This window comes from Piliocolobus tephrosceles, chromosome 19, assembly GCF_002776525.5.
Source record: "Piliocolobus tephrosceles isolate RC106 chromosome 19, ASM277652v3, whole genome shotgun sequence".
In the NCBI taxonomy this organism is placed as follows: domain Eukaryota; kingdom Metazoa; phylum Chordata; class Mammalia; order Primates; family Cercopithecidae; genus Piliocolobus; species Piliocolobus tephrosceles.
In genome coordinates, this window is record NC_045452.1 from 62,982,559 (window position 1) to 63,010,410 (window position 27,852).

General features: G+C 35.1%; 1 pseudogene; it reads left to right on the forward strand.

Moving 5' to 3' along the window:
* On the forward strand, positions 1-27,852 carry LOC111552972 (annotated as a pseudogene).

The following is a 27,852-nucleotide window of genomic DNA, read 5'->3' on the forward strand; positions in this document are numbered from 1 at the left end:
ATGTCATGCCAAAAAGAGGCACAGCCACATGCAGCCTATTTGTTGCAGACGCTGCGCAATGTATACCCAAGGACAAGGCTACTAAGAAGTTCGTCATTCAAAACAGTAGAGGCTGCAGCTATCAGACGTTTCCAAAGGGAGTGTCTTCAACTCCTGTGTGCTTCCCAAGGTATATATGAAGCTACGTTAATGCCTGAGTTGTGCCGTTCATAGCAGGTTAGTTGGGAATGGATCTCATGAAGTACTGAACACACCCACCGTGATTTAGACCTCCTGGTGCTGCCCCATGACCTCCAGCAAAACCCATGTAAGAAGCTGAATCCTTAAGGATTGAAGAAAAACTGTCCTCTGGAAAAAAATAAAATGGAAATTATAGTTTATATATAATTTACATATATATGTATATTTATAATTTATATATATACATATATAATATACATATGTATGAAATGAAATATTTCCATTTCACACTATATAGATGAATTCCAGACTGATTATGTATGTAAATTTAAAAGGAAGAACAATAAATGTTCTGAAAGATATAGAAGAGTATCAAAAGGACCTCAGAGTAAGAAAAGACCTCAGCAGGTGTGGCGGCTCATGCCTGTGATCCCAGCGTTTTGGAAGGCTAAGGCAGGTGGATTCCTTGAGGTCAGGAGTTCGAGATCAGCCTGGCCAACATGGTGAAAACTCATCTCTACAAAAAACACAAAAATTAGCCAGGAGTGGTAGCGGGCGCCTGTAATCCCAGCTACTTCAATAGCTGAGACAGGAGAATCACTTGAACTTGGGAGGTGGAGGGTTGCACTGAGCCAGGATCCTGCCACTTGCACTCCAGCCTGGGGGCGAGAGAGTGAGACTCGCCTGAAAAAAAAAAAAAAAAAAAGAAAACCAAGAAAGAAAGAAAGAAAAAACTTCTTAAACATTACCAGAAAAACTAAACTAACCATTAATTTAAAAATTGAGCGACTTCATTACATTAAAATTAAGTAACATTTTCCAGAAGGCGTCCTTAACAAATGAGAAGTCAAGCCTGCTGTCAGGGACAAGATATTTGTAACTCGAATAACCAACAAAGGCTTACATCAGGAATATATAGTGAGCATCTATGAATCAATAAGGTCAGGCAACTTGATTTTGTAAAAAGGGAGAGGGGACTTGAACAGGCATTTTACAAACTGGATATCCAAATAGCCAATAAGCATACTAAAAGAAAGATACTCAACTTCACTCATAATGGGGAAAATTCTAGTTAAAAAAAGCAATGAGCTACTACACTCACCAATATATTTGGCTCATGTTGAAAAACCAATCAATAAAATTTGGCATGTAAACATTTTAAAGGGAAGAGATATTATTGAAATTCGACATCCATTTATGATTTTTTAAAAACTCAACAAATTAGAAACAAACAGCCACATTCTTCCATCCAACAAAGGGTAGCTACAAAAGGAATTTTCTGCAATTACTTAATGCTAAATCTGCAATAGTAAGACATTAAGACAAGACAAAGACATTCATACCATCACTTCTAGTCAACATGTCAGTATTGATAGCTGTCAATATTTGCAGATGATGTAGCTTTTTGAAATAGAAAATAGAAATAATCTACAAATTGATGGAATTAATAAGAGTTTAGCAAGGCCTTTTTTTTTTATAAAACCAGTATACCATAATCAATTTTATTTTTAAACATCAGTAACAAAATATAAGGTACAACTTATCACAGTGTAAAAAAAATTAGGCAATAAGAAGAAAATCAAAGAAAAGATATGCACTAATTCTATTGGATAAAGTTTATGGGGAGAAATTAATGATGTAAGTGGAGATATACATCATGTTTATGAATTACAGACAATATAGATAATCAGTCCTTCACAAATTGATCTACAGACTCAATGCAATACCAACCAACATCACAACAGAATTTTTGACTATACAGCTGATTCTAAAATGGAAATGAAATTGAAAGAGCCATGAATAGCTAAGCACGCTTGCATGCAAATAAAAATGGGAGGGCTAGCTCAACTGATATCAAAACTTACAATAAAATATATTAATATTAAGATACTGCAGTATTAGCACAGGGAACAGGACAAAGACCAAGAGAAAGCAATAAAGATCCTGGGGAACAAACTGATACATATATCGACTTTTTATTTAGGTGTCTGCATAATAAGAAAATAACCGCCTTCTCAGGGTACACTGTTGGCACAATTTTTAGAGCTTACGCTAATATTTGGGGAATTTTTTTGTGTCTTGATGAAAATGGTCTTTATAGACTCTCCTTAGCAAATGCCTATATTACAATTATGCTCCTTCTCCTAAAACAGCTCTTTTGCTGTGCTGTTAAAATCAGGTAAATACTCTAAGTTATAATAGCACTGTCAATAAAAATCAGGTATGTAATTTTGAAAGGGTAGAAAGTTTAGAAAGTCATGATGATGCCATCTGGTATAGATTATTGCTATAGAAGTATTTATCGCTACAAAGATATTTTATAGGTGCAGCCTAAAAAATGTTCAATAAATAAAAAACTATTTCAAAATGATTTTATTTTTTACCCACTACCTAGATTCTTACCAAAGGAAGAGCAGCATTAAAAATTAGATGCAGTACCCCTCTTTCCAACATGTAATTGGAAAGCAGACTGAAATAATGCCTCAAGGTTAACCTTCAAAAAACCTATTTTAATGCTTTCTTTATAAAATTTTGTAATACGTTTCCTTCAAATTACTATTAGTATCATTAGTTCTTATTAAAAATGTAATATACTGAGTGTTAAAGTGAATACAAGATATTAAAAACAGATAAATTTTTTAAAATTGTATTTTCATCATATTGACATTAATTTCCACATTTGGTGACTCAGAAACTAGTACTGTAGTTTTGAATGGAATATATGTAGTATATAATATACACTTTTGTTTCAATTTAGTCTTTTCCACTAGATTTTCATCATATTAAAATGTTAAAAACTTGGTAAATTTTTTAAACTTAGAGAAAACTTAAAGAAACAGACTTTTTATACATTCAGGCAGAATGTGGACTTTGACTTTACAATATAAACGGCTCAATTTTTTTAATTCATTAGATATGATCCACTTTTATCTTTTCTGAAAACAAAATACCCAGTGAACTTATCAGTTATTAAATAATTTTAATTATTTATACACTTAACTATTAATTAAGTATATTAAAACCATATGAGCCAATAATTCTACTGAAAACTCTTGAAAATTTCTAAGTCACAATGAATATTTCTAAGTCGGATATTGTTAAGGAGTTGTTGATGTTAGAAGTGGTCACTGCAAATATATGCCCTACTTTTAGGAAAGAAATACTGTTAGAGCTCTCTTCACGTTACAGAATTAGCACAGAAATCTGCTTCCAATTAAAGAAACTGTGGGAGAACCCAGCTGTATTTAAAATTTGGCAAACGTATTAAACTGTGCTCCAAATGCTTTGGTTTCAGCAAAGCCTATAAAGTATTTTTTCATGTCTTTTCCTCCTTAACTTTAAAACACATGTCCAGAGAATGGATCTGTCAGCCTCTCCTTCCAGCTACAATGATTAGAAAAAATTTCAATATTCAATGCCTGTAGTATTTTCTCTCTCTAACACACACAAAGGGTGGAAAAGAATATTCATGAGGTCACCTGTGTAAACCAAAGGATTTATATCTTGGTTGTCAGAGTGTTTACAAAATGATTCACTTTTACATAGAACCAAGAAGCTAAGTTTTGCCAACAGCTGATGGTACTCAAATTAGGAGTGGTTTGGATTTAATCTGAAAAATAAAATCCAAGCAAACAAGAAGATTGTTTCAGGATAGTTTTAAAGTCCCCACAACTAATTTTATGACCCATGCAATAACATTTTGAAAACTATGGTTCTACATCAATTTGGTTATGGAGAAAATGTTTTCTAGGGATACTAATTCAAATATACAAATTAGAAGAGTTTTTGAAATTAGAATGAGCAGAATGAAAATAGTATGGAAAAACCACTAAAAGTAATCTGGAGGATTCTTTAAAAAATCATAGAGATCTATCTTCAGAACTTACATCATCCATTTCTCCTTTAAAAGTAGAAGAAATCAGCATGTTTCTCTTTCATTAGCTCACTCAGCATCAATTCTTCCATGTTCAAGCTTTAGTAATAGAAAGTTCTAGAAAAGCAAGAGTTTTTAAAGTGCAAGTAGATGTCACACCTTTAAGGTCATATTAGCTTTAAAAGACCATCCATAAGCAGAAGCAATATCTTTTCTTCCTTGGAACAGATGGAGCACAAAGTAATACAATTAGAAATTACTAACACATCTATAGAACTTACTGTATGTCAAGCACTATTCAAAATATTTTATATACATAAACATATTTAATCCTTCCAACAATCCTATGAAGTAGATACTGCTGTTATATTACCAGTATTCTACACACAGAGACAAATAACGGTCAGACACAGACAAATTTAGTAGAATGTGAAACCAAGTGCAGCGACTGCATTGTACAACTGGAATTCAAACCCAGGCACAAGTTCTTGAGCCTTTAAACACTATATTATGATATAAGGAAGCATGACAAAATCAGGCATAAATAGATTGTTATTATTAAGCTCTTGGACCTCCAGGATATGATTTAATCTATTGGAATTTCAGTTTTTTCATGTGAAAATACCAAGTATGGCATAGAATTATTTATATTTTAAAGAATGTGAATTCCCAAAATATATTGAATACATAGTACATATCAGTTCCTACCAATACAAATTTTTCACATGCCTATTATTCACAGCTCAGTCATAAAACAATGCAGGATTCCTGGTTTAACCTGGAGTAGTAAACATGTTTTTTCTTTTCTTTCTTTCTTTTTTTTTTTTTTTTTTACCTCCTTTCCCTTTAAAAATTCTACTAAAATGTCTGTCAAAGGGTTTTAAAAAAAAGAGTGAGGGTCCCGTGGAGGACAAGAAAATACCAAAGAAGGCAACAAATAGGAAATTTTAATAAAATAATGAAGCTGAAAAGAAGGTAGCCAAGTGGTGAAAGGCAACATATAGAAGAAACCTGAAATCTAAACATCCAAAAGCATAAAGAAAGCCAAAGGAAATCATCATAAACTACGTGCCCAAAAAAGGCTCAAAAATATGAGACAGGGTGAACCCTGAAAACAGAGAACAAATATGTGAAATAGAAAATAGGGAAACTAGTTGAAAATCTGTGCAAAAAGCAACTAGATTCTTTGGTGATCAGCTCTCACTAGTCTCTTCTTTTTCAAAAATGGAGGACTGCTCAATGGCAGGGCTGAAGTAAAAGGACACCAGACTCAGAAACAGTGCACAGAGAGGAAGCCTTGGGTGCCATCTGAAAACAGAGAAATTAAATACAACCTTATGCTGATTGGTGAACCTCCACAACACCAAACTCGCTTATTACTAGGCTCTGAGAAAAGTGGTAGCCATGCTTATTATACCAGAAAATAAAATAAAATAAAATAAAATAAAGAATCATCTGTTCCAACATGGACCTTCAAGGAATGTTATGTAGTTTCTGATAGTTAAATTCCAACAAAACCAATGCACCCCTGGCCAATTATTCTAAAGTAAAGATCTTAACTTAGTATTTTCAGCTGAAAAGCTGGAAAAAGCTGGTAACTATGCCATGGTAAGCATCCAGTAAAAGTTAAAAGGAAAATTGTATGATTATTGACTGCATAACTTTAGGTTACTGCTGTCTAATAGAATCTTACATCAATATAGGAAAAGATGGAATTTTTTTTACATCTGTGCTGTTTGATACTATTGAGCAGTTGAACTGTGGCTACTGAAACCGAGGTTCTGAATATCAAACTTCGTTTAATTTTCATAGTTTACATCTAAGTAACTGTCTGGACCAAGGGAGGGAGGGAACAAAAGTACAAAGGGACTAAAATGGCGCATTTCCGGGTTCTTCATTGTCAACTTTCCCACGCCAGGGAAAGACACACGTCGACTGCGCAGGCGTAGTCTGACATCTGACGAAGAAAATGGAAACCTACCTAGCCTCGCCTACCGCCCCGCCCCTGATTCGCCTATGTCCCGCCCCCGACCCGCCTATGTCCTGCCCACTGCCCGCCCACTCCCGGGCCCAGGACATAAAAGCCGCTCCCAGCGGGCGCCGGGCGCGAACTTCTTTGGCTGCTGCTCGTGTGCGGGCCTAGGAACCCCAGAACGCCAGAGTGATTTCGTCGGCCTCCACCGCGGGAGACTGGTGAACCTCGCCCCTCCTTTGGTAAAGTTTTCTTTTACCCTGCTTACTTGCCTGTTCTCTGGCACTTACTCTGGTGGTCGTCTGGAGCAAATCAGTAACCACAACTAGTTACTGCTTGCCATATTAGAAAGCACAGTTCTAGTCAAGGATATTGGAAAAAGTCAAAAGGGCAGTGCTTCTTGGCTGCTTGTTGCCACTTTAAAGGAGGTCTCAAAGAAATACATTTCTCAAGACTTACTTCATTTGAAAGGAGAGACAAAAGAGAATACAACTTTGCTTAAAAGTATGTCTTTCATCTTGTTACCATCAATTTATATTGGCTGAAGACAACTTCATTTGGGGCCTCTCTTAGAAAACTAGCCAGCTTCTGTATCTCAAACAGCAAAAGATGAGGTGGGACTCCCAAGCCTCTCTCAGTCACATTGCAATTTGTTCTCACAAGGAAAGATCAATTAAAAAGACTGTTCTGTGTTTCAGGTGGTTTCAGAGTGTAGCTTTCATTAAGTTGATCTTTTGAGTGTGTTACACACATATCTTTTGTCATTTTTATTTCATTTTTAGTTTTTCCTCTCTAGATGATTTTGTTTTGATGGTTTCTGTTGAAATATATTCTATTTTATGATTTTCTCCATTTGCTATTAGAACTATTTATTGATTTTTAATTTCAGTATTGCATTTTTTCAGCTCTTGAATGTCCATCCGAATCTTTTCACAGACAGAAATTTTTTCTTTTTCTCTTTTTTCTTTTCTTTTCTTTCTTTCTTTACTTACTTATTTTTATTTATTTTATTTTTTTTTTGAGACGGAGTCTCACCCTGTCACCCAGGCTGGAGTGCAGTGGTGCAATCTCAGCTCACTGCAGCCTCTACCTTCTGGGTTCAAGTAATTCTCATGCCTCAGCCTCCTGAGTACCTGGGATTACAGGTGCGCACCACCATGCCTGACTAATTTTTTGTGTTTTTAGTAGAGATAGGGTTTCTCCATCATATACAGCATCTGTATATTAAAAGTCGACCTCCTTCATTTATTTTCCACCCTTTCCTCAATTTTTATTAACATTTTATGTATTTATTTATTTATTTTGAGATGGGGTATTGCTCTGTTGCCCAGGCTGGTCTGAACGCCAAGGCTTAAGTGATCCTCCCTCCTCAGCCTCCTGAGTAGTTGGGACTACAGGCATGCGTCACCATGCCTGGCTAATTTTTTAAAAAAATTTTTGTAGAGATGGGGTCTCCATGTGTTGCCCAGGCTGATCTCAAACTCCTGGGCTCAAGCCATCCTCCTGCCTTGGCCTCACTCAAATCTCATCTTGAATTCCCACATTGTATGAGGGACTCAGTGGGAGGCAATTGAATCATGGGGGCAGATTTTTCCCATGCCTTTTTAATGATCATGAATAAGTCTCATGAGATCTGATGGTTTTAAAATGGAGAGTTTCTTTGGGAGGCCAAGGAAGGTGGATCATGACGTCAGGAGATTGAGATCATCCTGACTAACACAGTGAAACCCCACCTCAACTAAAAATACAAAAAATTAGTCATGCGTGGTGGCTGGTGCCTGTAGTCCCAGCTACTTGGGAGGCTGAGGCAAGAGAATGGCACCAACCCAGGAGGCGGAGCTTGCAGTGAGCCAAGATTGTGCCACTGCACTCCAGCCTGGGGTGCAGAGAGTGAGACTCCCATCAAAAAAAAAAAAAAAAAAAAAAGCAGGGGAGTTTCCCTGCACAAGCTCTCTTCTCTTGTCTGCTGCCATGTGAAATGTGCCTTTCATCTTCCGCCATGATTGTGAGGCCTCCCCAGCCATGTGGAACTGTGAACCCAGTTAAACCTCTTTCTTTTGTAATTTGCTCAGTCTTGGATATGTCTTTATCAGCAGCATGAAAATGGACTAATACAGTCTCCAAAAGATTACAGGCATAAGCTGCCATACCTGGCCAACATTTTAAGTATAATTAAAATAATTATATGTTCTTAATTAATTTCAAGTTCTTATTTGTTACCTCCAATATCTAGATCATCTATGGGTCTGCTTGGATTATTTTTTTTTCTCTTTAGCGTCAGTCATATTTTCCTACCTTTTTACATATCTAGTAATTGTTATTATATGTTGGAAATTGTCATGAAAGAACCACAGAGGCTCCATATGATGTTATCTTCCATTAGAGAGGGTTCCCCATTTCCTTTGTTAGACAAATGTAAGAAGGAACTGATGATCACAACTAATTAGAGACTGAACACTTTTGGGATTTGGTAATAGTTTTGCTAAGACTCTGTTTACATCTGATTAAATCCTACTCCTCAGCCATGGTGTCCTGAGCTTTTGACAAATAGTTTACCAAGTATTCTTCTCTTCATCCCCGGAAGATTTTAAGATCAAGCTCTGCTGTCACAGGTTCCAAGGTCAGCTCTTCAGCCACTTGACCTTCAATCCTGGCACTTCTATTCAGAGGGAGATTAGCTGTGTGCTTGAGTAAGCCACTCTCGCTTTTTGGTGATTTTTTTTTCCTTAATATTCACAGATCTGTAGAAAATTTTGTTTTCCCTTTTGATCTGGCTCCTTGACCTCTTGAGTAGCCCCAGAACTCAGCCATGTGTTAGAATCCTCTCAAGTTTATAACTTGTCAGTCAGCTTTCCATGACAACTAACAGCTTTGTTGATTTCTTTTTCCTTAATCGTAGCCTTAGCTGGCATTGAGCTTATTCTCTGCCCTGATTCAGAATTGGCCAACGCCTCTAGGAAGTTTTAAGCAGCTGGTGATCTTCAGATCACTTCGGAATGGTTCTGCCCTCTCTGATGTTGAGTCCTCACTGTTGTATTATATCTTTACAAATGTTATTTTTGCAATTTGTCGTTCTTTTCCTGGTAGCTGTAATGTCAGCTGTGCATTGGTAGCTGGACAGGACTAGTGAATAAACAAGAGATTTCAGACTTAATATCTATGGTTAAATAAAATCTTTGCTTGTGCTTACCTGCACATGAATCTGACTGAAACTATTACATTTTGATGGAAATTGCCTTTTCAAAGAAACCACAAGGGAAATTTTTGAAAAGCCTGTGTCTTTTAAACTTTCAAAGCAATCTCTAGGTCTCCAAATCTGTACTAGCAGGAAATGGACTGTGAAATTTGTCTTTTCCAAAGAAGGGGATATATTCTAACACTCACCTAACAGGAATCCATAAAGACTAGTAGAAAAAACAAACAAACAAACAAAAACTTCCCAAATGGAAAATCCAGGAGCCATGGAGAAAACTAAAACAAAAGAGTTACCCCACAAAGGCAGAATAATGATGGTCAGTTTAGGAAGAGCTAGAACTGACTGCTCAGCAAGACTTGATAACTCTAATGAACCAACAACTTTAGTTTGTATCATATTCTTAGCTTTTCTGAAAAGAAGTGTCTTTGTGGTATTCTGTCCCACTATACAAGTGACTGTGTGTAAGTCAGGGGAGGAGTGATTAATAACTCACCTTTTAGTTTATACGTTGCCAGATAACAATTAGATTTAACTGGCCCAAAAGAGAGAATTGTACATTCTTGGAGCTGTATCAAATAATATAAAAATATTTTGGATTGCTGTATGTCCAAAAGTATGTTTTAAATGTATCAAAAAATAAATAAATGACTCATTTGTGTATGAGTGATCAGGCTAGGAGATAACGGTATTCATCAACCAATACCCATTCACTCATTCTACTCTTTTAGTAACAGAACCCCTAAATATTTATTGAATGCAGGGCAGCTAGGAAAAGCTATGCAGATAAGGAACAGCCTCCTGGATGTGGGGCAGAAGAGGTTTGTGTCACTGCTGGTAACTTTGACTTCTTCCTCCCTTCCCTTGTGTTGGACTGTGGTTGTAGGGATGAGTTTTGACTATTCAGACAAGGAAAACACTTGGTGAAGCAACAACATAGAAGAAATTTGGGATCTTGGATGACCTCAAGGGGCAGAGCTTCCCTCTCTGTCCCTTCCCTCCCCCGTCCCATGCAGCCACAGCAGGTTTTCTTCCTGCACTTTTACATGAGGGAGACATAAGATTTGTTTAATCCATCACCTCTTTATTCTCTTTTAAAATAATGTAAGCCAATATTCCACTTAATATATAAGCTTTGTAGAATTATGTCTTGTTAAGGTATGTGTGATTTATTTTGATATAAACCAAAATTATATTTTATAAGAAAATAAATGCTGGCCTGAAATAATTTTGAAGGCATCAAATATTTCTCAATTATATCTAATTATATTAATACTATTTTGCTAGACTAAATATTAATATGCTGTGTATGCACAGACATAATTCACAAAGCACTTTCACATATGCCTACATTAATGTACATAGTATTATTTATTAAGAATTATATTCATGGTTATACTAAAGACTGATAATCTTGCAAGTATTGTTGATTGCAGAATACCTAAGCTTCAATTGCCTGCAAAGGTAATAGGATGGTAGTGGAAAGAGCCCAAGACTTGGAAGGGAGAAGCACTGGGTGATTCCTCAGTCCGCCCGTGCCACTTCCATCAGCTGTGTGACTAAAGTAAGTCATAGAATCTCTTTGAACCTCAGTCTTATTATCTACATATCGAAGATAATAATCTCCCATTTATTTCACAGGATGAAATCAATCAGGTTCCAATGAAATAATATATATGAAAGTAATTTATAAAGTGTTGCTAATTAAACATGTAAATATCAGAAGAGAAATGAATAATAACTCAATAGACAGTAAGCCTTTCAAGAAGAAGCTACTTCTAGAACAGAAATAAAAATTAATCTGTGGCAGAAAAAGAGCAAAAACAAGGGGTAAAAAAGCTAGCTGTAAGAGTGAAAAGTAGCTGTCTAAATTCAGATAAAAGATTTAAAAAAATAAAAATTCTAAAAGTAACATTTAACTGCATGAAATCAAGCAGCTCTTGTTTCTCAAAATAACGTCGATCAGAAATTCTAATTGATATCATTGACTATCAATTAAATATTTTAAGATTTTGAAAATATTTAAATACTTTCAAGATTTAGGACTTGTTGGGAGCTGTAAGAGATACTTGGTAACTTATGAGAAGAACTAAGTTAGAAAACAACTATTCTGCAGCTAAAAAATGTTAATTAGCCAAGGTAATTTTAGGTTTAGAGACTTAGACACTTCAGATTTTTTTCCTCACTATAAAAGCAATGGAATACTATGAAACAAATACAAAATATATGAACATGAAGAGAATACAGCCTTAGAATGTGGGCAGTTGTTACGAAAAGAATATTTTACAGTAGCCACATAATCCACTTAATAGAAATAAGAACCACAATGAAAATTGGAGATAAGGAAACAAAAGCAAAGTTAAGACTCTATTTGGTCCCTTATTAAAGTGAAACATGTAGATTGCATTTAAAAACAAGAAAGTATAAATTGAATGTATGAAAATGTCTTTCTCTTAAAAATTGCCCCAAGATACTATCTCACAAAAATATATCTTTATTACATTAAAATGTTAATCCAAATAATGAAATTGAACACTAATGGCAGAAATAAAATGCAGAGAAATTACTTTTTCAAGTACATTTTTCTAAGTATGTAATTATTATTGATCTTTTATAATACTTTAAAAACAGTAAGGTTTAATCCACAACACAAAGAAAGTCTTTGCATATTTATTTTCAACGCTTTTGTTCCCTAAAACAGTCTTTATATCCAATAATCAATTTGCTTTCAGATAATTGTGTCATGGGTAGAGTAAATATATCATTAGATCTTAAAACTTATTCATTTACTCATTTACTCTTGAATTTAATTATAGTTTATGCAGTTAAGTTTGATTTCTTCCATGGAAAATAATATTAATAAAAAATAAGAAATCATTTTTCCTTGCAAATATTTCTAACTCTTCAAAACTAAAGTGTTTTAAAATTAAATTTTTTTAAATTGAACCCTGAACAACTACATTTACATTGTCACAAACAACCCTATCATATTTCCTAAAACACATCATGCCTTTACTGATTCCACTGGAAATGTTTCAGTGATATGACTAGGGTGGTCAGTCTTTTTATCCTCATGTCGTAAGAATTTTTCCTTTCTTAGCTGTTTTTCTTTGGAAAAAAAGTGGTGCAATATGTAAATAGTAAGAAAGAACAAAATAGGAATACATTTTCTCATGAATGCAAACTTCTGTTTTTATCTAATAAGTTATATCCAATTCTTCAGAAAATCCCCTTAGCTCCTCTTTCAAAACATACGCAAATTTAATCGTGTCTCATAAACTTCATACCACCACCATAAAACATATGGGTGTTCCATGACACCAGCATGATTTGCCTGATGTTGCCTTAGTTTGCTAGGGCTGCCATAATAAAATACCACAGACGAGGTGAATAAAATCAATCTATTTTCTCACAGTCACTGAAGCTGGAAGTTCAAGACCAAGGTGTTGGCAGAGTTGGGTTCTTCTCAGGCCTCTCTCTCTGGCTCACAGATGGCCAACCCTCACATGGTCATTTCTGTATGTATGTGCCCCTCTGATGTCTCTTGTGTGTGTCCGAATCTCTTCTTACAAGGACACCAGTCAGACTGGATTAGGTCCAATCCTAAGGGCCTCATTTTAACTTAATTGTCTCTTTAAATTAATATCTCTAAATACGGTCTCATTCTGACGTACTAGGGATTAGGGTTTTAACATATGAATTTGGTTAGGGGCTAGTGAAACAATTGAGTCCAAAACACACATATACAAAAATATATATGTTTATATACAGTCGATTCTCATTAGTTGCTGTAGTCATGTACTAAAAAGTATTGCAAATGCTGGATGAACAAATACAGAACCATTGCTTCTAGGGAAAATACAGGGTTAGGTTTCAGTAGCTGCTCACATTTTTGTCAAACAATCAATTCATAACCTTGTTTTATGTGTGCTTCTGTTTAAAGACACCTTAGTTAATATATATTTCTCACAAATAATTCATGGCATGGCCTTTGAATGATTTAAAGCCTGAGCTTTAGAGGTCATTTGCATTATATAGGTTTGTTTGCTGATGTCATCATAAAACAAGCAGTCTCATCAGCGTTGTGAACCTATTATTTCACGTGACCCTTTTATTGCATAACACAAAGCAGGTATTTTTTAATTCTTAAGCCTCCTTAACTGCAGAACCTGAATCTCATGCGAGTTTAACATTTTCTGAAATCTGAGTCAGCCAGCACTAGCCCAGAAGAATTTAACATTCTCCTGACCCTGGGTAATGCAATGATAAATGTCGATGGCCTTTATTTAGCCTCACAACAATGTTGTTCCATATGCTTTTCTACTGGTCATCATCTTATGAATTCACAAATTTAGTTTTTTTTCCATAGCTTCACTACATAATATAAGTGTTAATTTATCACTTACGTGGTCTGATGTGCATATTAGTGAATTTCCTCTATTTTTTGGAGACACTGCATTGTTGATTCATTAACATTAAACTCATAATCAACAGTTCTATCACTCGTATCTGAATGAAATTGACCTAACACACATACTTTCGCTGTAAGGCACATCACAGCTTCTTGCATTCAGCAGCACTAGACAGCACTTCAGCACTTTGCATCAGGGTGATTTTAGACAACTAAAGCCCATGAAAATGCAAAAAAAAAAAAAAAATGTGCCACCAGATAGACTGCGATAAGGACACTTGTTTACTGCACGAGAGCTAAAACCAGAAAGCAGGGCAGAGAATCACTTTGTTTGAACTTGTGCATTGTGTATCTCACATTTTTCAACACTTTGTACACGCATGTATTGTAATGCATATATGAGGTATAGATTTGGGGGTTACTGCCAAGTAGGGAAATTCACAAATATGAAACTTGCAAATATTGACAATCAATTGTGTGTGTGTGTGTGTGTGTGTGTCTCTCCCTAGTTTTACCCTCACTTCTGCTTCTGTGGTCTACACTCAACGCAACAGCCAGAATGACTCTTCTAAAATATGTCGGATAATGTCACTTCTTCAGATCCTCAGAATAAAAGTCAATGTGCTGACAGTGGTCTACAGGACTCTCCACAGTTTGACCCTGGCTATTTCTTTGAGTCCATCTCGACAGCTCTTCCTCATAGCCATGTTGGCCATTTTGCTGTTACTTAAACTTGCCAAGCCCTCTTTGGTGTCAGGGCCTGCCCTTGCTATTCTCTTTCACGCAAAGCCTTCCTCCGGAGAACTGCATCACTCTCTCACCTCTGTTAAGTCTCTACTCAAGTGTTTCCAAACCAACCTGTTTGGAATAGCCCTTCATTTCAATCCCTTTTCTCTCTTTCTTGCTCAATTTTTCTCCATTGTACTTATCAGCATATCTCTTTATATGTTTTACTGGTACATATGGTGATCATCGTTATTCCTCCTGTTTGCTTCATAAGGGCAAAGAGCTTTTTCTTATTTGTATTCACAGTGTCTAGAATATTGTGAAATCTCAGTAAATATTTGTTGAACAAATTATTGAAAGAAAGAGATGTATTATTTAAGTTAAAAGTGAATGGAAGAAGAAATACAACCTTGTAGAAAATATGCAAACACTCATAAATTTTGTCCAAATTCACCTTGTGTTTTAAGATTTGTTTAGATCAATCCCTTTCTGGTTAAGATGTAAAATTGAAAAGTCAGAAAAAAATGGCCAAAATAAACTTAGTGAATTGGTGGAAATGTTTTGGTTTGACTTTCTAACTGAATACGAATGAATTCAGATTTTACTTGAATACACGATGGTTTGAATGTGTCCCCCAAAGTTCACGTGTTGTACAGTGAATCTCCAGTGCAACAGTGTTGGGAGGTGAGGCTTTTATTTGGTAATTAGGTCATGAGTGCTCTGCCCTCATGAATAGATTAATGCCCTTACCATGGGATTGGGTCCGCTATCACAGGAGTGAGTTCCTGATAAAAGGATGAGTTTGGCCTCCTTCCTCTCTCTTACGAGCACTTGTGCTCTTCTGCTGTTCTGCCTTCCACCATGAGATGGCACAGCAAGAATGCCCTCCCCAATGCCAACACCTGGCTATTGGACTCCCACCCTCCAGATTGTAAAAAATAAATGTCTTTCCTTTGTATGTTACCCAGTCTTTGATATTCTGTTATAGCAACACAAAACATGCTAAGACAACATGTATTCCCCCATCTTCCCTTTCTTTTCTGTTGTTTTAGAAAGATAACACCTTCTAAAGGTCTTTGTTTTAAAACCAGTAAATCAAAGAATCTCCCAGTTTGTAGCTATAACTAATAAATACAATACTATTTTTAACTAATCAAAACACAAATCCGTGATGAATTAATTCCCTAGACTTTAGAAAAAAATATTTTGCAAAGATGGTTTCTAGAATGAGATATCTATTACGGTTTATCCTGATATTGTACTTCCAAAAACCATCATGTTAAACAAAACAACTGTAGTATCTCTTCAATCAAATTGATAAATATATCTCAGTCAACCACTCTCTTCAATCTCATTCTGCTTTCTCTATTTCTGATCCTGTAAGAATCATGGCAATCTCTTTGCTTGAGCTCTATTTGAAAACAAACAAAATGGGGTTCTATTTTATAAATTTAAAACAAAAAATAGAGTACGCTGAAAAGTGCTTCATGCAAAAGAGCATATTTAAAGGGGTTCTTAATCATACATTTGTAGGAACTTAATCTGAAAACCGATGTCTATATCTCATATTGTTTGGTCAATATATAAGAGACTGACAGACTAAATTCCCAAGGTCCAATTGTTTTAACTAAAGTCTCAATTTGGGAAAGCAACAAAGTTAGCAGATTATCTTCTTCATTTTTATGTCATTTTCCCCTCCTTTTACAGTTTAGTGATTTCCAAGACCACTAGATATTTCTGGTCTAGCATAATAAAATTTTATTTTATTTTGCTAGGAGGAGAGGGGTGGAGGTTCTGTGGCAAAGAGTGAGATTTATTTTCATTGTATGTCTGTTCATGTATTAATTTTTGAATAATAAAATAATTAGAAAATAAATAAGGCTATGAGGTTAGGTGCCTTGGGATTTTCAGTTAATAATCAATTGCTGTATGATAAGAAAGTGAGTAAAAGTTTCGAAAGAAAAAATATATTTTCAATATTTTTTTTCATGTTGGTGTAAAGAAATGCAACTGATTTTTCTACGTTGATTTTGAATTCTGCAAATTTACTGAATTCATGTATTAGTTCTAACAGTTTCTTGTGGAGTCATCAAAGATTTCTACCTACAGGGCTATGTCGTCTGCTAAAAGGGATAATTTTGCTTCTTCCTTTTCACTTTGGACAAGATTGGAAAAATTAGTATTGTTAAAATATTGGTACTACCTAGGGCTATCTACAGGTTCAACACAATCTCTATCAAAATTTCCATAATATTTTTCACAGAAATAGAAAAAGATACTAATATTGTATAGAAGTGCAAAAGACATTGAATAGCCAAAGCAAACTTGAGAAATAAAAACAAAGTTGGAGGCATTAAATTGCCTGATTTCAAATTATATTACAAAACTATAGTATGTAAAACAGTATGGGCTGGGCACGGTGGCTCACGTCTGTAATCCCAACATTCTGGGAGGCCAAGGTGGGCATTTTGCCAGAGGCCAGGAGTTCAAGACCAGCCTGGCCAACACGGTGAAACCCTGTCTCTACTAAAAATACAAAAATTAGTCGGCCGTGGTGGTGCACACCTGTAGTCCCAGCTACTCAGGAGGCTGAGGCAGGAGACTCTCTTGAACCCAGGAGGCAGAGGTTGCAGTGAGCTGAGATTGTACCACTGCACTCCAGCATGGGTGACAGAGCAAGACTCCATCTAGAAGAAAAAAAAACAGTATGGTGCTGGCACAAAAGCAGGCACACAGATCAATGGACAGCATACAGAGTGCAAAAATAAACCCAAGCAACATATGATTAACTAATTTTCGACAAGACGACACGATAGGAAAAGGATAGTTTCTTCAATAAATAGTGATGAAAAAACTGGATATCCACATGCAAAACACTAAAATTGGACCCTTATATCATATACAAAAAATCAAATCAACATAAATAACAGATCTAAATGTAAAGCCTGAAATTATAAAACAAGAAGAAGAAAATTAGGACAAAGCTCCTTGTGATTGGCCTTGGCAATGACATTTTGGACGTTACACCAAAAGCTTAGGCAACAAAAACAAACAACAAGACAAAACAGGTAGGATGGCATCAAACTAAAAAGCTCTTCTGTACAGCAAAGTAAATAACTAAAAAAAAATGAAAAGGTAGCCTACAGATTGGGAGAAAATATCTGTTAAGGGGTTAATATCCAAAATTTATAAAGAACTCACACAACTCAATTAAAAAAATGGGCAAAGGACCTGAATAAACATTTATTCAAAGAAGACATTCAGATGATCAACAAATATATGAAAAGGTGTTCAACATCACTAATCATCAGGGCAATGCAAATCAAAATCACAATGAGATGTCACCTTACACCTGTCATCTGGTGTAGAAAATATAAATTGGTGTAGCCATTTTGGAAAACAGTATGAAGATTTCTCAAGAAGTCAGAAAGAAAATAACCGTATGATCCAGTAATCCCTCTGCCGGGAATATACTCAAATAAATGAATACTCAGTATCTTGTAGAGACACCTGTACTTCCATATTTATCATAGCACTATTCACAATAGCCAAAATACAGAAATAACCTAAGTGTCCATGGACAGATGAATGTACTAAAAAATTGTAATGCACACACACGCACACACACAGAATTGAATATTATTTCATCTTAAAAAGGGGGATCTTGCCAGGTTTGTGACAACATGGATAAATCTGAAGGATACTATGCTACATGAAATAAGTCAGACACAGAAAGAAACATATTGCATGATGTCACTTACATGCGGAATCTTTTTTAAGTCGATGACATAAAAACAGAGTAGAATGGTGGTTATCAGGGAGGAGGTTAGGGAGGAATGGAGAGATGTAGATCAAAGGGTACAAAATTACAGTTATGTAGGGTGAATGAAGATAGAGATGTAGTGTACAGAATGAGAATTATAGTTAACAATATCGTATTTTGAAAATTGGCTAAAAGAGATTTTAGATGCTCTTCATACACATCCCCCAACACACACGGTAATTATGTGAGATGATGAATATGTTATTTGTTTGATGTAGTAATGCTTTCATTGTATATATATATATCTCAAAACACTATGCTGTAAACTTTATATAATAAAAAAGAAGGGAAAGTGAAAAATGAGAACTTAAATTCATAAGACATTTAATATATATTAGGGATTATTTTACTAACTTATTTAATCCTAATAGCATTTCAAGCTTATGGTATGACTCCACTTCAAAAAGAGAGAAAAAATGCTGTAGCAAATATACACAAGGGAATCACACAGAAGTTCATTCACTCAGTGGGAATACTACTTTACACCAGTAAATGTATAAATGACAGAATGGTCATTCTTATGTACAAATGGCTGAGCAATGAATGTATAAATGTCTAGAGGATCATTCCTATGAGTGTGAAATTTTGATAGGCAGTCAGTGAAACATTTCTGGTGTCTGCTGCCAGATTTAGTCTTCCATTTTCATACATTTAAGAACTCATTAGTCTCATGAATTAGAGTACAGAAGAGTGTAAAGAAGACAATAAGGGAAATCAAAAGTTGCTTATCTGACAAAAGAGTCGGAGATTACTTAGATTCAATAGTCATAAAAATGACCCAATCTAACAAGATAAAATTTAATGGAAAAAAGTAAAATTGAGCTATTAGAATTTTAAAAATAAAATTTCAAGTATGCAGAAAGGCACAGTTGAGTAAATACCAATGACAAGGTTTTTAGTAAATTTCAAGTTCATTATTGGTCAATAATGTGATGTGTGGATAAAAGGGCAACAACATCTAGTGAAAACTTCAAGCTGTGCAAATAAAGATGGAGTGGCCACAACAAAGAAGATAAAAACTTCATGTTCATAGGCCTTAGTAAATCACAAATAAAATATCTGTTCCATTTGGAGAGATTTTGACAAATTGGAATGATCTTTGCTGTTATTTAAGAGATTCATCCATTCTAAGAATTGTCAATATTTATGATTTTTGAGCTTTCTTGCAACTCATAATCATTTGAAACTTTCACCCTATGCAAAATTATCTTTTGTTACTATTATGGTCATCAAAATTTAAAGTATTACTTCTATAACTGTAACCTAATGGTCTTTATTTAATGCCTTATCAGTTTCAACCTACTCTTCAATTGCTCTGGCTCTATATGAGATATAAGAAAGGAAAATCTCACAACCTGATAATCTGTGCAAATGAATTTGGGGAGAAGACTTGTGTTAAAGCTTACATATCAGTTAATCTGAAGAAGATGAATGATGACACTTGACAAATATGAGACCAATATGAAATTTTTTAAATGTTATATAGGATTATTATAGATAAAATATTAAAGAGAAACTAAAGTTTCGTCTTCAAGCTTGTATAATGAAACAATATTGAAATAATAATACAAAATTTCCTTCAATTGAGTCTTTGCTCAGATGTCACCTACCCTGACCACCTTATTTAAAACTACAGATATACTTTCCACTTCTTCCTTCTTAGCTCTTACTCCCTTTTCACATGATATATTATGTACTTATTATTTTCTATTTATTGCTTATTGTCTGTCTTATTTCACTAGCTTGTAAATTCCATGAGGGCATTGTCTGTTTACCAATGACTCTCAAGCACATATGAATGAATAAATATATAGTATTACCTTATAGTTTTCTAAATGCTATAATTATTATATTTGTTAAAGTTCAGTTTCAGAGAAAAGAATCCACGGTTGGTATTTTCAGCCCCAACTTAGGTATCACAGGATGTTAAATGACTTACAGAATCACTGGGAGAAATGAACAAAAATATTCGAGGCAGAACCATCAGGAAAAAATCCTAAAGTCACAGTTCAGAAGTGCACCATGGAGGAAACTACTGCCTCTTCTATCATAGAAAGCTGTCTGGAGAATTGGAAAGTTTCAGTATAACAGCCTGCTTCAGGATCACAACATCACTGACATAATTTGTTAGCCACCAAGATTAGTAAGCTGATAGCACAGCGCCATTAGCAACAGGAAGCTACTTCTACTATTTCTGGATTCAGAAATGTCTCATGTTTTCTAGATTATACACATACCTTTCAAGAGGAATTAACATAGTCATAGGGAACAGTGAAACCAGCAACTCATTCTGTCTTTCTGAATTTGTAATACTGCTCACTTTTTTCTACTTATCTGTTCTGTTTGTCTTTGCTAAAGACTGACTTTTCTGTCTCCAGTCCACCTATAAGAAACTAGAGCTTTTGCCCAGGATGAACCATATATTAAGCCACAAGACAAAGTCTCAAAAAAATTTTAAAAATCTAAATCATATCAAGTATCTTCTCAGATCATAATGGAAAAAAATAGAAATTAATAACATGATGAAATTTTGAAACTGTACAAATGTGTGTAAATTCAGCAACATAATCCTGAACAACAATTGATCAATGAAGAAATTAAGAAGGAAATTTAAAAATTTTTAAAACATATGGAAACACAACATACCAAAACCTATGAGATGCAACAAAAGCAATGCTATGAGGGAAGCTTGTAGCAATAAACACCTACATCAATAAAGTAGACAGATTTCAAATAAACAACCTAATCATGCACCTCAAGAAGCTAGAAAAGCAAGAAAAATCTAATCTCAAAATTAGTAGAAGAAAAGAAATAATAAAGATCAGAGCAGAACTAAACAAAGTACAGACTAAAAAAAAAAAGAAAAGATAGAGTGAAAAGTTGTTTTTTTAAAAAAGGTAAATAAAACTGATAAACTGCTAGCTAGACTAAGAAAAGAGAAAGAAGATTCAAATAAAGTCAGAAACAAAAAGTACATTACATCTGATACCACAGAAATAGGAAATATTATCAGAGACTATTATAAATAACTATATGGCAACAAACTGGAAAACCTAGAGGAAATGGATGCATTCCTGAACACATAGAACCTACCAATATTGAACCAGGAAGAAATAGAAAACCTGAACAAACCATTAATGAGTAGCAAGATTGAATGAGTATTAGTCTCCCAACAAAAAAAGCCCGCGACTGATGGCTTTATTGCTGAATTCCCTCTATGAGGCCAATATTAGCCTGAAAACAAAACCAGACAAAGACACACACATGTAAAAAATCACAGGCCAATATCCCTGATGAATATAGATGCAAAAATCTTAAACAAAATACTAGCAAACTAAATCTTTCAACATGTTAAAAAGATAATGCACCAAAATCTAGAGGGATTTATCCCAGGGATGCAAGGATGGTTCAACATAGGCACATGAATAAATCTGATACATCAAATCAATAAAATAAAGGACAAAAACATATGATCATCTCAATAGATGCAGGAAAAAGCATTTGATAAAATTAAACATAAATTCCTGATAGAAACTTTCAATAAATGAAGCATAGAAGGAAAATATCTCAACATAATAAAGGCCATATATGAAGGACCCATAGCTAGCATTATGCTGAATAGGAAAAAGCAAAAAGCCTTTCCTCAAGAACTGGAAACAAAATAAGAATGCACACTTTAACCACTCCTATTCAAGGTAGCACTGAAAGTCCTAGACAGAGCAATCAAGCAAGAGAAAAATAAAAAAGAATCCAAATTGGAAAAGAGGAAGTCAAAGTGTCCCTCTTTGCAGACAATATGATCTTATATCTAGAAAAACCTGAAGACTGCACCAAAACCCCTTAGAACTGATAACAAAATCAGTACAATTGTAGGATACAAAATCAAAACACAAAAATCAGGATTCCTTAAAATCAATAATAAACTAGCTGAAAAAGAATCTGGAAAACAATCTAATTTATAATAGCTACCAAAAAAAATACCTAGGAATACATTTATCCAAGATGAGAGACCTCTATCAGAAAAAGTAGAAAACACTGACAAAAGTGATTGAAGAAGACACAAATGGAAAGATAGCCCATGATTATGGACCACAATAATTAATATCATGAAAATGACAATCCTACCCAAAGCAATCTACAGATTCAATTCAATTCCTATTAAAATACCATGATATTCTTTACAGAAATAGAGAAAACAATGCTAAAATGTGCACATAACTACAAAAGACCCTCAACAGCCAAAGCAACCGTAAGCAAGAAGAACATAGCTAGAGGCATTACGCTATCTGTAGGGTGGGAGAAAATATTTGCAAACTGTGTGTCCAACAAGGGACTAATATCAAGAATATGCAAAGAACTCAAATAATTCAACAGCAAAAAGTAAACAAATAATCCTACTACGAAGTGGGCAAAGGATCTGGGTGGACATTTCTCAAAAGAGGACATAAAGATGGCCAATAGACATATGAAAAAATGCTCAATGTTTCTAATCGTCAGAGAACTGCAAATAGAATGGCTACCAAAAAAAACAAAAAAATAATAATAATAAATAACAAATGCTGGCAAGATTTAGAGAAAAGGCAGCTCTTTTATACTGAGTATATATTATACTCTTATTCAACTGTTTTTTCTTAAGATTAGGTGTTGCCTTGTCCTTTTTCTAAGTGACTTTATTCAAGATTATCTCCTGACATTAAGTGACCAAGGTTTTTACATGATTCCCAGGATAGTGTTAACAACATACTCTAGCACAGCTGGTCAGGGAAGGATCACAAATATAAAGATCATAACTGGAACAAACAATTATCATCTCCATATCTTGCTGAGAAAGAAAAATAATACCATCACCACCAAATAAAAGTTTAAAGCCTGGGCAGGAAATAGAAAAGGATGCAATAAATTATTTTAATTTACATGGATAATTTTTAAAATAACTGTTTTCAAGAATTCTTTCAAATTTCCATATTTTAAAAATCTCTTCATTGCAGCTTAGTCAATTCCTAACTAGTAAATCATTGTAAGAAGAACACGTTGTCCATATCATATATGAGTTCAAGATTTAATAGAAAAATGCAAAGACTGGACCCCAACTACTATCAATTTTTGAGTCTGTTTTCCTTTTGTTTTTTTAATTATAAAAAAGCACTAAGAACCCTATTCTTCCTTTAAATAACTTTAGAAGAGACAATAACCACAGCTGATATTAAGAAACGCAAGTAAGAGATGACTTTAGGAAATCTATCAATCACCATACCTGATATATGTTGGTATCTGAATATTAGAACAATGCACTTTTGCCTCATTCAAATCCTGGTATAAAGTTGGACTGTATAAAGACTCACAAATAGTCAACACATGAAACTACTTGGTCTTGGTGCTTGAGACTAATATAAATTTTATCCAACATTGAAAGCTGAAAGGCTCAATAGCCAGCTCAAATACCCTAGAAAGGAGGTTTATCAATGCAATCTCACACCAATTACATATGCTAGGTGGTTTTATTAACCATCATAATGAATCTCCCTTAAGGCTGACTCCTGCATGCCCCCAGATTAAATGGATCCTACCTGTGCAGCTCAGATTCCCATTTCATCAGTTTTCTAAACATCCTCCAAACTGAGTACTGAGTGCCTACTTAATGGATTCTACAATGATGAATCTTGTCTAGTAAATGAAAATGTATCTCTGCCTAAAGCCAAACATATCAGAATGAAATGAATGTAATGTTCTACCTTAAACAAAGCAACACATAAATTTTTTAATGTGGTTTGTTTTACTATGTTGTATAGTATATGTTAAAATGTGCAATATGTGAAATTCTATCACTGAAACAGCTACTATTATTCATTTCAAAGGAAAATTATTATGTGTGAATTTTAGTTAACACATAAAATCACATCAATAAATAGAAATAGAAAATATTTTCTTAGATTGCTTTTCCTACAGAAAACTATTTTATTGGAAACTCCTGAGGGTGAAACACTTATATAGCATTCTTTCATAAAGATTATTTTAGCTTATGGCTTCTTAACATAGCATTCTTTTATAAAGGTTATTTTAGCTTATGGCTTCTTAACAACAAATATATCCTGAGTACCTATTCTGTACTGGAAAAAATTCTAAATGTTGGCCATAAGTACCCAAATAAGACAAACATATTCCTGGTTCCATGTAATGGGGAGTACTCATACATATATTATACATCTATGTCACATAGGTGCATGGATATGTGTGTGTAGAAAAGGTAGGTATTTTTGTGAAACTTTTGTTTTAGGCAGGTGTGTGTATGTGTACTGATTGATAACACAAATGTCTTACTATGATGATAGCCAAAAATACACCAAATCTGATGATCTAGTAAATGAATGTGGCTAGAGAATATTTTCAGGAACATAACCAGGAAGATTAGAAATATTAAGGATTTGAGGTAGCCACGAAATATGTTTAAGCAACAGGGATGCTCAAATTTTCATTTGTAAAACATCTTTTAAACAGTGTGTGGTGAATCAACAATAGGGAACCAGAACACAAGTGGAGACACCAATTAGGAAGTTGTAGTTCAGGCTGGGAATGATAGAAGCTAGGAGACAAAGCAGAGGCAGAGAGGGGTGGAAGCACTGCAGATACATCAGGGAGCTTGAGATGAAAAGACTTTTTAAGAGACACACCAAAGTGTACATACACACAAACACACACACACATACACACACACACACACAGCCCAGAAAGTAAAGGAGAGAGGAAAGCAGAAAATTAGAAAGTAAAAAAGGAAAACATGGCATATCTCAAGCATCATCATACTTCCCAAATTTGTTTAGGATATATCATTGCCAAAGTCATGCACAGTAAAGGCCTCTGGTTACGGAGGCATAATGTTAATGTTCATCACTAGCTATGGAATAAGCACAGCAAGAGACTTTTTATTTATGCCAGAAATTACTTATTTTGAATCACAATGAAAAGTATCTATCCCTCCATCCTATGTAAAAATGGTGGCAACCACAGTTTTTGTTGTAGCTCTCTCCATCACAGACAAACCCACACAGTGAAAAATGTTGTTCCCGGGAGGTTAGAAGGAAACAATGGCAATGTGAATCACCATTGTCACTTCCACAGTTATTGATATCCTTACTACAGACAACTGCATCACAACTCAGGAACACACTGGACAAAGCGCAAAGTTGCTTCTTTTCTATTACATTTAAAAAGAGAATCCAAAAAAGTGCAAGGACCCAGACTTTACTAACTGGAAAGAAGATGAGCATTAGGAGGATTGATCACTCCAAGAATTGAGCCTAAAAGATATAAACCAGTTCTTTTTCTTAAAGACAACTCATTGACTTTAGAATTTGAGACGGAGAGATGGCACATTTGGGAAAATATAAGCATGCTAATCAATAAAACAATTCTAATGAAAAGTAATATATGTGCAAAAAAATTTTTCAATCATATACACTAAACTATGTGCACCAGATGTTTTAGCCAAGAGGGTTACTAAATTTATTTGTTCATGAGTGGCTAAAATAAAGGCACAGTAGATAGGGATTCAGACTGGATTCTGGAGACAAGCTCTCTGGGTCAATCTTCTGATCAGTTGTTTAACTTCAGGCAAGTTACTTCATGTTTCTAAGCCTCAGTTTGCTTATTATTTTTCCATCACAATTTGTTGTGAGAACTAAATGAGGTTCAATCATAAAAACATAGTCTAGAGTTTGGTACTTACTAAACACTCAGTAACAGTTACTAGTAGAAATATAGCTATTTGTTATTGGAAAAGAATGTGACATTTGTTCATTCAACAAATATTTATCAAGAATTTACTACTAGAAATAAGGCTAATGTGATGGTTAATTTTACATGTCAACTTGACTGGGTTAAGGGATACCCAGGTAGCTGGTAAAATATTATTTCCGGTGTGTCTGTGAGGGTGTTTCTTGAAGAGCTTCTGGTTTGAATCAGTAGACTAAGTAGAGAGGATCTGCCCCTACCAATATGGATATGCATCATCCAATCCTTTGTAGGCCCAGATAGAACAAAATCAGCAGAGGAAGGGAAGAATTTAGCTCTCTTTCCTTAAGCTGGGACATCCAGGTTATGCTGTCCTTGGGCATCGGAGCTTCTGATTCTCAGGCCTTTGGGCATGGAACTTATACTAAGGAGGCCCCTGGTTCTCAGTCATTTGGCCTTGGACTAAGATTTACATAATCAGTCCCTCCAACTCAAGCTGAATTACAACAATGACTTTCCTAGTTCTCCAGGTTGCAGATGAAACATCATGAGACTTCGCCTCCATAACTGTGTGAGCCAATTTCCATAATACATTTCATTTTATCTTTTTTTTTTTTTTTTTTTTTTTTGAGACAGGAGTTTCACTCTGTCACCCAGGCTGGAGTGCAATGGCATGATCTCAGCTCACTGCAACCTCTGCCTCCCAGGTTCAAGCGATTCTCCTGCTTCAGCCTCATGAGTAGCTGGGATTACAGGCATGCACCACCACTCCCGTCTAATTTTTAGTAGAGATTCAGTTTCACCATGTTGGTCAGGCTGGTCTCTAACTCCTGACCTCATGATCCTCCTACCTCAGCCTCCCAAAGTGCTGGGATTACAGGTGTGAGCCACTGCGGCTGGCTCATTTTGTCTTCTATCTATCTATCTATCTATCTATCTATCTATCTATCTATCTATCTATCTTACTGCTATCTATTTTATTGATTCTGTTTCTAAGGAAAGCACTAATACAACTCAAAAATATTTTTACATTTTAAAAACATTCAGACTGCAAGTGGAATGGTGCCTCCACTTTGTCCTCCAGCTGAGGCAGCTGTGACCCCATGGCAGGCAAACCCAGTGGTCTCAGCTGTGAGCGCAGCAGTGGGAGCACCCCCATCCGGAGACCACCAGATTATCTCTTCCCAAGTCTTCACCATGGTGACCTACAGACAGACCTGAGTGTGGCCAGTGTATTCCTCCATCATATGCTGACTTTGGCATAGCTGTCAGAGATACTTTCCACAAAGGAATTGGCTCAGGGTTGGTGAAACTGGATGTGGAAAAAAAAAAAGTCATGCAGTGGCATGGAATTCTCAACATCTGCTTCATCTAATACAGACACTGGTAAAATTACTGGGATGTTGGAGGCCAAATATAAATGGTGTGATGTGATCTGACTTTCACAGAAAAGTAGAACACTCTGAGAACAGAAATCACAGTTAAAGACCAGGTGTTTTAAGGTTGAAACTGACATTAGATACTACCTTCTCACCAAACACAGGAGAGGAAAGTGATAAGATCAAGTCCTCTTGTTACAAGGAGAATGTATACACTTTGGTTGTGATGTTGACTTTCATTTTTCAGGACTTGAAATCCATGGTTTGGCTGTCTTTGGTGATGAGGCTGGCTTGCTGGGTACCAGATGACTTTTGACAGTGTCAAAGCTGACAAGGAATAACTTCTCAGTGGGCTTTATAGGACTGGAGACTTCCAACTACACACGAATGTCAGTGATAGGACAGAATTTGGAGAATCAATTTATCAGAAAGAAAGTGAAAATCTTGACACTTCAGTGCATCTTACTTGGACATCAGGTACCAAGTGCACTCACTTTCGTATTGCGGCTAAGTATTAGTTGGATCCCACTGCTTCCATTTCTGCAAAAGTCAACAACTCTAGTTAA